This window comes from Staurois parvus, unplaced genomic scaffold (genome assembly GCF_062004578.1).
Source record: "Staurois parvus isolate SC_StPar_1 unplaced genomic scaffold, SC_StPar_1.0 ptg000094l, whole genome shotgun sequence".
Classification (NCBI taxonomy): Eukaryota; Metazoa; Chordata; class Amphibia; order Anura; family Ranidae; genus Staurois; species Staurois parvus.
The window spans coordinates 1,688,366-1,702,056 of record NW_028317890.1 but is presented as its reverse complement, the minus strand read 5'-3'; the positions used below and the strand labels follow the sequence as shown (position 1 = coordinate 1,702,056).

The following is a 13,691-nucleotide window of genomic DNA, read 5'->3' as shown; positions in this document are numbered from 1 at the left end:
CTGCATGGCTGTTGTCCCAGAAGGAAGCCTCTTCTAAAGATGCTGCACAAGAAGCCCGCAAACAGTTTGCTGAAGACAAGCAGACTAAGGACATGGATTACTGGAACCATGTCCTGTGGTCTGATGAGACCAAGATAAACTGATTTGGTTCAGATGGTGTTAAGCGTGTGTGGTGGCAACCAGGTGAGGAGTACAAAGACAAGTGTGTCTTGCCTACAGTCAAGCATGGTGGTGGGAGTGTCATGGTCTGGGGCTAGGTGAGTTCTGCCGGCACTGGGGAGCTACAGTTCATTGAGGGAACCATGAATGCCAACATGTACTATGACATACTGAAGCAGAGCATGATCCCCTCTCTTTGGAGACTGGGCTGCAGGGCAGTATTCCAACATGATAACGACCCCAAACACACCTCCAAGACAACCACTGCCTTGCTAAAGAAGCTGAGGGTAAAGGTGATGGACTGGCCAAGCATGTCTCCAGACCTAAACCCTATTGAACATCTGTGGGGCATCCTCAAACGAAAGGTAGAGGAGCGCAAGGTCTCTAACATTCACCAGCTCCGTGATGGCATCATGGAGGAGTGGAAGAGGATTCCAGTGGCAACCTGTGAAGCTCTGGTGAACTCCATGCCCAAGAGGGTTAAGGCAGTGCTGGAAAATAATGGAGGCCGCACAAAATATTGACACTTTGGGCCCAATTTGGACATTTTCACTTCGGGGTGGACTCACTTTTGTTTCCAGCGGTTTAGACATTAATGGCTGTGTGTTGAGTTATTTTGAGGGGACAGCAAATTTACACTGTTATACAAGCTGTACACTCACTACGTCACATTGTAGCAAAGTGTCATTTCTTCAGTGTTGTCACATGAAAAGATAATAAAATATTTACAAAAATGTGAGGAGTGTACTCACTCCTGTGAGATACTGTATACTATGAGCTCAAACCTTAACACTTTCAATTTATATGCAGTTTCTCAAAAACTTATATAATTGGCAGAAGGAAGAACTTTTCTTTTGGCATCAGAGACATATCAAGTCTCTTCTACTAATACTAAAAGAAACTTTACTTGTTGGCATCTTTTGTTTTACTTTAGTTCTGCAACCCTAAACAGATTCTTGAACTCATGCCGACTACAGATTCCTGTTTGCTCATTGTCAATAAAGTTTTCCTGCTTCTGCAGAGAAGGATTGTGGGTGTTGTGGTCCTATGCTCTTCCTGTATGTACAGTGTGTGCTGAGGCTGTGTAGTCGGTGTGTCAGGCTGTAGGAGGGAAGGGAGAGCTGTCTGTTGACTTCCCATATCTGGAAGAAGAGACGGTGCGGAGGAATAGTTGGAGAGGGCCGGTCACAGCACCTCTTGGACGGCTGGAGAAGGCAGGTAGGTGGGCGGGAGCGGAGGGGTGAGGGTGTCTAGGTCTGTACGCTGAGCTCTCCTCGGACTGACAGTCGTCTGTGGACGAAGAGGAGAGCAGGCTGCTGTAGAATTGTATCATCCTCTGGGCTCTCCTGTGTGAGGTGACATCTCCGCTTAGGGGACACACATTGTCATATTACAAGTCACTGATTAGTGTTCATAAATTCCTACCGGGGTGAATGTACAGCAGTCTGAGGAATGGACTGTATAGGAGAGTGCTACTCCTGCTCCATCCAGGGTTGTTGGGGAAGAGCATGGCTTGTGCCACCGCCGCCAAGGGTGGTCGGAGAAGCAGGCGGTTGTGCCATGGATCTAAAGAAAAGTGAGCAGGGTGTGCCAGGGGTCGTGGAGGGAGCACACGAGCTGCAGTGGTGGGGTTGCGGGAGGAGCACAGGAGCTGCAGTGGTGGGGTCGCAGGAGGAGCACAGGAGCTGCAGTGGTGGGGTTGCGGGAGGAGCACAGAAGCTGCAGTGGTGGGGTGTGCGGGAGGAGCACAGGAGCTGCAGTGGTGGGGTGTGCGGGAGGAGCACAGGAGCTGCAGTGGTGGGGTCGCAGGAGGAGCACAGGAGCTGCAGTGGTGGGGTTGCGGGAGGAGCACAGAAGCTGCAGTGGTGGGGTGTGCGGGAGGAGCACAGGAGCTGCAGTGGTGGGGTGTGCGGGAGGAGCACAGGAGCTGCAGTGGTGGGGTCGCGGGAGGAGCACAGGAGCTGCACTGGTGGGGTCGCGGGAGGAGCACAGGAGCTGCACTGGTGGGGTCGCGGAGGGAGCACAGGAGCTGCACTGGGGGTCGTGGAGGGAGCACACGAGCTGCACTGGTGGGGTCGCGGAGGGAGCACACGAGCTGCACTGGGGGTCGCGGAGGGAGCACACGAGCTGCACTGGGGGTCGCGGAGGGAGCACGCGAGCTGCACTGGGGGTCGCGGAGGGAGCACGCGAGCTGCACTGGTGGTCGCGGAGGGAGCACGCGAGCTGCACTGGTGGTCGCGGAGGGAGCACGCGGGCTGCCCTGGTGGGGTCGCGGAGGGAGCACGCGGGCTGCCCTGGTGGGGTCGCGGAGGGAGCACGCGGGCTGCCCTGGTGGGGTCGCGGAGGGAGCACGCGGGCTGCCCTGGTGGGGTCGCGGAGGGAGCACGCGGGCTGCCCTGGTGGGGTCGCGGAGGGAGCACGCGGGCTGCCCTGGTGGGGTCGCGGAGGGAGCACGCGGGCTGCCCTGGTGGGGTCGCGGAGGGAGCACGCGGGCTGCCCTGGTGGGGTCGCGGAGGGAGCACGCGGGCTGCCCTGGTGGGGTCGCGGAGGGAGCACGCGGGCTGCCCTGGTGGGGTCGGGGAGGGAGCACGCGGGCTGCCCTGGTGGGGTCGGGGAGGGAGCACGCGGGCTGCACTGGTGGGGTCGCGGGAGGAGCACGCGAGCTGCACTGGTGGGGTCGCGGGGGGAGCACGCGAGCTGCACTGGTGGGGTCGCGGGGGGAGCACACGGGCTGCCGTGGTGGGGTCGCACACAGGCTGCCCTGGTGGGGTCGCGGAGAGAGCACGCGGGCTGCCCTGGTGGGGTCGCGGAGGGAGCACGCGGGCTGCCCTGGTGGGGTCGCGGAGGGAGCACGCGGGCTGCCCTGGTGGGGTCGCGGAGGGAGCACGCGGGCTGCCCTGGTGGGGTCGCGGGAGGAGCACGCGAGCTGCACTGGTGGGGTCGCGGGAGGAGCACGCGAGCTGCACTGGTGGGGTCGCGGGAGAAGCACGCGAGATGCACTGGTGGGGTGGCGGGAGGAGCACGCGAGATGCACTGGTGGGGTCGCGGGGGGAGCACACGGGCTGCCGTGGTGGGGTCGCACACAGGCTGCCCTGGTGGGGTCGCGGAGGGAGCACGCGGGCTGCCCTGGTGGGGTCGCGGAGGGAGCACGCGGGCTGCCCTGGTGGGGTCGCGGAGGGAGCACGCGGGCTGCCCTGGTGGGGTCGCGGAGGGAGCACGCGGGCTGCACTGGTGGGGTCGCGGGAGGAGCACGCGAGCTGCACTGGTGGGGTCGCGGGAGGAGCACGCGAGCTGCACTGGTGGGGTCGCGGGGGGAGCACGCGAGATGCACTGGTGGGGTCGCGGGGGGAGCACACGGGTTGCCGTGGTGGGGTCGCGGGGGGAGCACACGGGCTGCCGTGGTGGGGTCGCGGGGGGAGCACATGGGCTGCCCTGGTGGGGTCGCGGGAGGGAGCACACGAGCTGCACCATGGGGGCGTTTGTCGTGGGAGGGAGCATACGAGCTGCATGGGGGGGGGGTCGCGGGAGGGAGCACATGAGCTGCACAGGGGGAGCACACGAGCTGCGCGGGAGGGAGCACATGAGCTGCACTGCGGGGAGGGGGGTTCGCGGGAGGGAGCACCCGAGCTGCACTGGGGGGGGGGGTTCGCTGGAGGGAGCACACGAGCTGCACTGAGGGTTCACGGGAGGGAGCACACAAGCTGCACTGGTGGTGGTGTCGTGGAAGGGAGCACGCAAGCTGCAAGGGGGGGGGGTCACGGAAGAGTCACCAAAGTGCATAGGTGCATTTTGGGTGTCATTTGGGAAGCGCTTCAAGGGGGTGCGCAGGTCTCAACAGAGGATCACGGGTGTGTCAAGGGTTGTCTGGAAAACGAGAGCCAAATATGTGCATGTGGTGTGTGGGGGTCATTGGACAAGCATGCAGGGTGTGCCAGGGTTGTAGAAGTGTGCAGGTGCATTTTAGGCATCGTTGGAGAAGCATTCAGGTTGCGCAGGAGGGGTGCAGGTGGGGTGTTGAAGAAGCACACGGAGTATGCTAAGAGTCATCAAAGTGTGCAGATGCTTTTTGGGGAGGGGGTACCAGGATCATTGGCAGCGGTGTATTTACCACAAGGCAAACAAGGCATTTGCCTAGGGTGGCATTTTTCAAGGGGGCAGCACTGCTCTTTGGAAGAAGGTACACACGCGGCATGGAGACCTGGTGGGTTCCAAGAGATGCTGTGGGTTTCATAACGGTGTATGACTCTCATTCCTGGGGATGTCCGGAGCTGTGCAGGAGAGTCTCTCTCTCGCCATGGGGGATGGTGTGGAAGACTCGGGTGGAGGGCAGGGGTGCTCTTGGTCAATGTCAGGCTCTTTCTGGGTGGGGGGGGTGCGCCAATTTTTGTGTTGCCTAGGGCAGCACAAAACCTAAATACACCACTGGTCATAGTTATAGTACACAGGGGTGTGCCAAGGGTCGATAGAGAAACTTGGGGTGTGCCAAGGATGGTCAAGTAAGTGAGTGCCAGATAAGCTCATGGACTGTGTGGTGGGAGGTGTCGTCGGAAAAACACGTAGGTTGTTGGAGAAGCTCTTGGAACAAGCACGCAGGGTGTCCTATGGTTGTGGAAGGGATGCGCAAGGGGTATGGCAAGAGGAGTCTGAGAAGTACTTCAGGTGCAGTTTGGGCATCATTTGAGAAGCATGCAAGGTGCACCAGTGGACACAGAAAAGCATACAGGTTGCACCAGCGGTTTCCAGACAATTGTCAAGAATTGTCAAACCGGCATGGTGAATGCGGAAGTTGTCGAAGCACATGGGGTATGCCAAGAGTCATCAGAGAAGTGCGCAGATGCATTTTGGATGTAAGTGGAGAAGTGCTTGGGGTACGCCAGGGGTCATCAGAGAAGCACACAGAGTGCCCAGGGGATGTTAAGAAGTGCGTAGATGCATTTTGGGTGGAGAAACACTCAAGTTGCGCTGGGAGGAGTCAGAAAAGTGTGCATGGTACAATAAGGTGCAGTGAGGATCAGCAGGAAAGCATACAAGGTGCACTGGAAGGTCTGTAAAGCGTGGTGGTGCAGTTTGGGCATCAGTAGAGAAGTGTACAGGTGCATTTTGGGGTCAGCAGAGCAGTTTGTGGGTACAGTGGGGGTCAATGGAGGAGTTGCAGTCTTCCATGACATTAGGGGAATTTATCATATGTAACTGGAGCAGACAGGATGTGTGGCAGCTATGCATGGCAGCCAATCAGCTTTTATATTCAGCTCTCACTTCAAATTGCTTGCTTGGGCCAAGGTGGCCCAAACTATTTCCCTACTAATACATGCAGTCACCATCAGCCAGGTTTAAATTGAATTAAGCACCATCTATGCAACAAAGAAGCGTAGGAACCTTTTCCAAAATCACACAGTTCTGAGTCGCATTGATTAGAATGGGCACCATTGAAAACAGGGAGTGTTCCCTTGTCATGCAATTTTGTGCGTCTCAAGTTGCATCAGAAGTTGCAGTAGTGTGAACCAAAACTACAAAAAAAGTTTGACTAGACATACACTTTTAAATACAAAAATGTAAACAGTTTTTTACTTATTTGATAGTTTATTGTAGCAGCAAGTGGTTTAGCTCACAGAAAATCTGTTTATTTAGTCATAAAGTGCTGCACATCAAGGCGATCAATAGTTCCAGAAACATGGCCATCTAAAGGTATTTGTGAAAGTCGAACATCTCCCTGCTGCTTCTCACTGATTTGCACTCCTTGGGCTGCTAGATGAGTTTTGCTGCATAAATGACGAGCTCCATTTGTCCCCATGGATGAAGGGAGCTGTCATTCTGGCACAGTGTGTACAAGCACAGGTACAACTAAAAAGAGTAAGGAGAGTGCAAGATGTGTGTACTTCCATCCTCTTAACCCAGAGTTTTCTATGACAGGCAACACTGAGCACCCTGTGCTCTGAATACTAGCAGGAAAGTGAGCTGAATTAACTGATATTTATTTGAAGGTTGGCTGAAAGTCTTCCCTGAGGGGATCATGTGACCTCTTTTAAAGGAGATGATCCGTGCTTAGATTGGATGATGCCTGGGCCTTTTGTCACATGGCCAGGACTGGAGGGAACTCCGAGCATTTGTTAAAAAAAAAAACACCTTTATTTCTGCTTCATTGAGAATCTATCCATCAATACTCAAACAGTGTCCTGAGTCTGGTTGAGGCATAATTGACAATCTTCAATAAAACTATCTTAAAAGCGGTCTTGTCGCTTACCTTTTATCTCACCTTTAGGTGAAATAATAAATGAACATATTTTTACAGGAAAAAATGCACATTTATGATTTTTTTCTTTTCCCCCACAGGAGCCGGCAAAGCATTGTACCTGCATTCAGTGGATCACGGGTGCAATGTGAGGCAGAGTCCTGCACAGCCACACCAATATTAAATATGACAGCAGCTGCAAGGGAGAAGAACCCCTGCCTGCTGTCATGAGGGCAGTGGGGTGGGCCTTGGGGGTGGTATAAGGGTGCCTAAATACGGGAGTAACATGTTCCTACAAATGAACTTAGCTTTTAACCTCTTGCTACCCGCAGAAAGCGTATATGCAATGGCAAATAGGGTGGGTTTTAACGTCCCTGCACATACACATATGGTAACTGATTATGTGACCGCTGTGGCAGCCAATCACAGTGGTCACATGATTTGGCATACCTAACCGACCCCCTCCCCCAGGCATAATAGCCCAGTTAAAAGGACACTGGAGCAGGCTTGAAGAGGGTAAAAGTAACACATCACGTGAACTAATATATCATTATTACCAAATCACCTTATTAATATTTTGAGTAAAAATGTACCTCTTACCAAGAAAAGGAAAACCTCTCCTGGAGTCCCCTATGCCTAGGTTCACGTCTGTATTCCAAAAGAGTGGGCCGCTGTACTAGTGAGAAATGTGGAGAAACAACTTCCTGATCCTTTTTTAAAAATGTCCTGAGTGGAACTGTGGGATGCTGTGGCACCATGTGGTTTCATATGTGAAGGTGTCAATGCAAGGGGGTGCAATTAAGTATTAATGGCACCCCTGCATAACTGCTGATGGACAGTGTGTTTCTGTGCTGCTCAGAAACACGTGATTATGCATATGTTTCTGCCCTGCACATATGTGAGCCTAGCTATAAGCCTAGATCTCATGATCTTTGGTTACTTTGTGGGTGTTTCATGTTATTGGAGACTTAAGAGAATCAGTTGTTCTAAAACAGACTCTGGAGACGAAGCATTGACACTAAAGAACAGAAAATGAGTGGACGTGTTACTTCCCACTGACCAATCAGAATTATTGTATAATGTTTTAAGGGGGAGCCATATTGGTTTCTTTTGGCAACATCTTTTTTTCTTGTCCTCAGCCCCCATGCCTGCCTGATTTTCAGTGAAATAAGAGGTGCAGCATAGAACAGTACTACTAAGCACAAGGCAGAGCCTGCAGAAGTTATATGTAACTGGTCACCCCTGTGTACTCCCCCCATTATCCCCCTTACGTAATATTCCTCTGTGCTTTATGCACATTATTGATTCCATTTATTTGACATAAGAGGTTTTCTGAGTGATGACAAAGACTGCTTTGTGACCCGAAATCTTACAGAGGATCAGGTTTTCCAGACTTTGGGTTGTAACATTGTTGAGTGATTCTATTGCAAATCATGGACGGGTTCCACACCCAAGCCTCTTATCTGTTAGAACAAGATATGCCACCCCTAGATATGTATGCCTTACCATGGGAACATGCGCATGACTTTTCTCCTGCAAGATTTTTCACCTCTTACAACTGCTCCCTTATAACAGTGGTATAATTCATGCTCGTCTTTATTGTTAACTGACCTTAGTCCTCTGACACCATTTCTTGATAATCCCAGTCTACGGAGTGCATTGAAAATATCAATAATGGGCCACTATTCTCTTTATGGCCTCTAGTCCAAACTTTCATCCAAACATGCCAGCCCATACCTCCATCATCCTTAAGGTGCATGTTACCATGTACTTGTATGAGAAAGTATCCTGTTATCTTTGCATTGCTTCATTTGTTTGAAATACTTGGTGATCCCGCCAATCTCCTTACTTTCCTTTTTCATACTGACAATGCTAAGTATGAACGCTAAGCACTTTCATCCCATTATGGTCAGTTTGCTTCTTGCACTCTGTTTGGGAGTAAGCCAAGACACCAGCTAAAATATATCAGTAATTAGAAAGCAATCCTGCCCCTTGTCAGTGCAAATTAATATCAGCTGGTTCAGTCTTAACTGATGGCTTGTAAAAAGGTGTCTCATTACCAAGGTGTCGCACAAGAAACATCTCATGATGGGAAAAAAAGGGATCTCTGAAGACTTTTGCAACCTTATTGTTGCAAAACATACCAATGGCATTGGTTACAGAAGGATTTCTGAACGTCTGAATGTTCCAGTGAGCACTGTTGGGGCCATAATCTGGAAGTGGAAAGAACATCATTTCACCATAAACTGGCCACAACAAGGTGCTCCTTGCAAAATTTGTGACAGAGGAGTGAAAAGAATCATTAGAAGAGTTTTTGTAGAGCCTAGGACCACTTGTGGAGAGCTTCAGAAAGACCTGGAATTAGCAAGTACTATTGTTTCAAAGAAAACAATAAGTAATGCATCAAACCACTATGGCTTGTATGCACGCTTACCATGCAAGACTCCTTTGCTGAAGATAAAGCATGTTGAAGCTCGTTTAAAGTTTGCTGCACAACATTTAGACACACCTGTGAAATACTGGGAGAATATAGTCTGGTCAGATTGAACTCTTTGGATGCCATAATACACACCATGTTTGGAGGTCAGATGGCAGTGCACATCACTCCAAAAACACCATACCAAAAGTGAAATTTGGAGATGGGATCATGGTGTGGGGCTGTTTTTCAGCATACAGTACTGGCAAACTTGATGTCATTGAAGGAAGACCAGACATTCTTGATAAAAAATCTGCTGCCATCTACCAGGATAATGAAGATGAAATGAGGGAGGACATTTCAGCAAGACAATGATCCCAAACACAAAGCTAAGGGAACTCTCAGTTGGTTTCAAAGAAATTAAAGCTGCTAGAATGGTCCAGCCAATAACCTGACTTGAATCCAATAGAAAATCTATGGAAAGAAGTAAAGATCAGAGTTCAAAGAAGAGGCCCATGGAACCTTCAAGATTTGAAGACTCTGTGGAAGAATGGGCCAAAATCTGAGCAATGCATGTGAATAGTTTCTCCATACAGGAGGCATCTTGAAGCTGTCATTACCAACAAAGGATTTTGTACGAAGTAATACATTTCAGTTAGCATGTTCAATACTTTTTCTCTGTGTCATTCCATTTTATTACACATAATTTAATTGAACTTATGTGTTTTGGTTTCTTTTTATGTATGGATTGCATGGGCTGTTGCCAACATGTGGTTAAAATTTCATGTCAATAGCACCTTTAGAAATATATTTACTGAGAAAAATGGTGTTCAATACTTATTTTACCCACTGTACGTGTGTGTGTGTATGTGTTATATATATTATATATTGTTATATATATTGTTATTTTTTTTTCGTTTTGTTGTTTGAGTATTGCACATTTTTGCAAATATTTTATTCCATCTTTTCATGTGACAACACTGAAGAAATGACACTTTGCTACAATGTGACGTAGTGAGTGTACAGCTTTTATAACAGTGTAAATTTGCTGTCCCCTCAAAATACCTCAACACACAGACATTAATGTCTAAACCGCTGGCTACAAAAATGAGTACACCCCTAAATGAAAATGTCCAAATTGGGCCCAAAGTGTCAATATTTTGTGTGGCCACCATTATTTTCCAGCACTGCCTTAACCCTCTTGGGCATGGAGTTCACCAGAGCTTCATAGGTTGTCACTGGAGTCCTCTTACACTCCTCCATGACAACATCACGAAGCTGGTTGATGTTAGAGACCTTGCGATCCTCCACCTTCCATTTGAGGATGCCCCACAAATGCTTAATAGGGTTTAGGTCTGAAGACATGCTTGGCCAGTCCATCACCTTTACCCTCAGCTTCTTTAGCAAGGCAATGGTCGTCTTGGAGGTGTGTTTGGGGTCTTTATGTTGGAATACTGCCTTGCGGCTCAGTTTCTGAAGGGAGGGGATCATGCTTTGCTTCAGTATGTCACAGCACATGTTGGCATTCATGGTTCCCTCAATGAACTGTAGCTCCCCAGTGCCGGCAGCACTCATGCAGCCCCAGACCATGACACTCCCACCACCATGCTTGACTGTAGACAAGACACACTTGTCTTTGTACTCCTCACCTGGTTGCCGCCACACACGCTTGACACCATCTGAGCCAAAGAAGTTTATCTTGGTCTCATCAGACCACAGGACATGGTTCCAATAATCCATTTCCTTAGTCTGCTTGTCTTCAGCAAACTGTTTACAAGCTTTCTTGTGCATCATCTTTAGAAGAGGCTTCCCTCTGGTATGACAGCCATGCAGACCAATTTGATGCAGTGTGCGGCGTATGGTCTGAGCACTGACAGGCTGACCCCCCCACCCCTTCAACCTCTGCAGCAATGCTGGCAGCACTCATACGTCTATTTACCAAAGACAACCTCTGGATATGACGCTGAGCACGTGCACTCAACTTTTTTGGTTGACCATGGCGAGGCCTGTTCTGAGTGGAACCTGTCCTGTTAAACTGCTGTATGGTCTTGGCCACCGTGCTGCAGCTCAGTTTCAGGGTGTTGGCAATCTTCTTATAGCCTAGGCCATCTTTATGTAGAGCAACAATTCTTTTTTTTAGACCCTCAGAGAGTTCTTTGCCATGAAGTGCCATGTTAAACGTCCAGTGATCAGTATGAGAGTGAGAGCGATAACACCAAATTTAACACACCTGCTCCCCATTCACACCTGAGACCTTGTAACACTAAGGAGTCACATGACACCGGGGAGGGAAAATGGCTAATTGGGCCCAATTTGGACATTTACACTTAGGGGTATATTCACTTCTGTTGCCAGTGGTTTAGACATTAATGGCTGTATGATGAGTTATTTTGAGAGGACAACAAATTTACACTGTTATACAAGTTGTACACTCACTACTTTACATTGTAGCAAAGGGTCATTTCTTCAGTGTTGCCACATGAAAAGATATAATAAAATATTTACAAAAATGTGAGGGGTGGACTCACTTCTGTGACATACTGTATGTGTGTATGTATATAAATGTGTGTAAATAAATTATTTTATTAAATTTTTTTACGATTTTATTTTTTTTTTAAACACTGTGACCAGAGTAATATGTTAGCATAGTAACATTGTACTACTCTGGGAAAGTGATCAGTATTTTTTTTTTTTTTACATTTTAAGAATGCCTGTAGCAGTGAATTGTAGCAAGCATTTTAACTGAATTAATTTGATTAATTCAGTGTTTTTTGTTGTAATTAGCTGTGATTGGCGCAGTCTGTACATGTGATCACTGTGACCTATCACAGCTAACAACACAATTGTATACAATGGATGGCATGACAGGAAGCCATCCGTTGTTTACAATTATGTGCTCTGCTGTGACTGGTCACAACGGTCACGTGGCGCTGGCAATGGGCCGGTACACAGATCTCACCACAGCATGGGCACATGCAAGGCAGCGATCCGGGAGGATGTCATATGCATCCACCCAGATCGAACAAAAGTTCCACTTGACAGTCATTCCCCTAGAGGCCGGCGGGAACTGGTTAAAGGGACAGCAGTTTTGGTTTCCTATAGGTTATGATGTATGTATCTTTATATCAATGACTGCTTCTGTTCCTAGTTATATTTAGTGGCTCTGTTGAGTTTTTTTTCCAAGTATCTTAGCCTTTGGAGTTTTTAAAAGACTATAATCTTCACAATTTTTCTTTTATTCATTCATTTATATTTTTCTGACACAAAGTGCAGATTATGTTGATTTAATAAAAAAAAATAATACTCTATGCATTCCCTTAATTCATCTAAATTTGGCGCACGCATCTTATGCAGTCTACACTATAGTAGTCCAATCACCAATACTTTCATGAAATGTTGTGTATGTATAACAGGAACAAATCAAACATCACTTTTATTAGTGGTAGATTCCTTAAAATTTTAAGTGCACTTTTAAGACAAAGTTCACTTATCCCTTTTACCCATTTGCCCTGATTTATCCTAGCTTACCTCCCACCTCCACAGATGTGTACACATCTCAGAAAGATAGCTGAAGATGACTCCTGTGATGGTTTACATTTAGCACCACAAGTCTCACCTACTCATTGCAACCCCGCGCATTTCTGTAGGGAAAAAATAAGTGTACTGTACTGTATATTAAAGTGCACTTATCTTTTAGCTTTTTCGCTACTGGAGCAATATACTAATTTTATGTACAGATGTTAAAATCTGCATTTTGGCCAGAAAATTATGGAAAACCCCTAAACAATATATTTTCTGAAAGCAGATACCCTGAAGTAACTGAAGAAATGTAAAAAAAAAAAGTTTAAAATCAGTAAATATGATATACTTCCTTATCTCTTGTCTAATGCCAGCAGCATAAGGATTAAAAGTAGTCAATAAGGTAGACCGTGGACCAAATGATCTTGACAAGCTGGCCAGGGGTTTCTCACTCATTCAGAAACAAGGATACGGTGCTTCCACAATAATAGGAAAAAAGTCAAAATGGACTTGCTACTGTTAAGGCTGTGGTCACCCAGCTAGGTGGGAATACGTGGCCTTTATAGTGCACGGGTGGAAAAAACTGTCTCCACGCTGGGTCAGTGAAGTTGCTCTCTATGCCTCAGGCATTCCTGTCCTGGGTGCTCTGTGGAGGTTGTCTGGTGCGCTAACGGAGTGGTAGAGCCAGAGCAGAAGGGGTCCTTGGGTAGTTTGGTTGGCAGAGACACCCGATGTGGTTGCTCAAAGGATAGGCACGAGTCATCCGCTGTGATAAAACCTCGAATTACTTTATTTCACTGCATAAATTTTGTGGCTTTAAATTGCACCTTTCTATCTGTGCCCCAGGCAGTAGCAACTTAACACCACACTAGGGCTTGCAATGCACCTCCAGCCCCCCCCCCCCCCCCCCCAATGTGGCTGTTGAACACTCTCTAGTTATAAGCAGCACAAACAGCCAGCTTCCCTGCTGCATGTGATCCACCTACATGACAGTGCCACAAACTGTAAATTCCATCTGTGAATTACACTTTCTGAGAACAACTCCCCCCACAATCTTCTTGACCCACACACGTACCCTCTTGACTGATTATACTGGATTCGTATGATTACTCCTTTGATATTTCACAATACTCAACTATGCCTTACAGATATTCCACCTAGTGGCCATTAAGGAATATTTCCCAAGTGGACCTCACTACCAGCTACCACTTCTTTGGCACGTTTACCACAGAATTATTTTTACACAATTCTATGCCATTCCTTATTTATTATATTATTATTATAATACAGGATTTATACAGTTTGCTTAGCGCTTTACAATATAAAGGGAGACAATACAGCAACAATACAGTTCAATACAAGAGGGAT

General features: G+C 48.2%; 1 protein-coding gene across 2 annotated transcripts in view; it reads left to right on the top strand.

The window, feature by feature from the left end:
• The first annotated feature begins 1,199 nt into the window (after nt 1-1,199).
• The window catches only part of MICU1 (mitochondrial calcium uptake 1), a 331,092-nt gene continuing 318,600 nt past the window's right edge, over nt 1,200-13,691 (top strand). The window contains exon 1 of one of the 2 annotated variants that reach the window (XM_089670730.1): nt 1,200-1,373. The gene's annotated coding sequence lies outside the window, so the exon portion shown is untranslated. Of the gene's footprint in view, nt 1,378-13,691 lie in introns of both variants that reach the window. The other variant, XM_089670729.1, reaches the window with a different exon arrangement.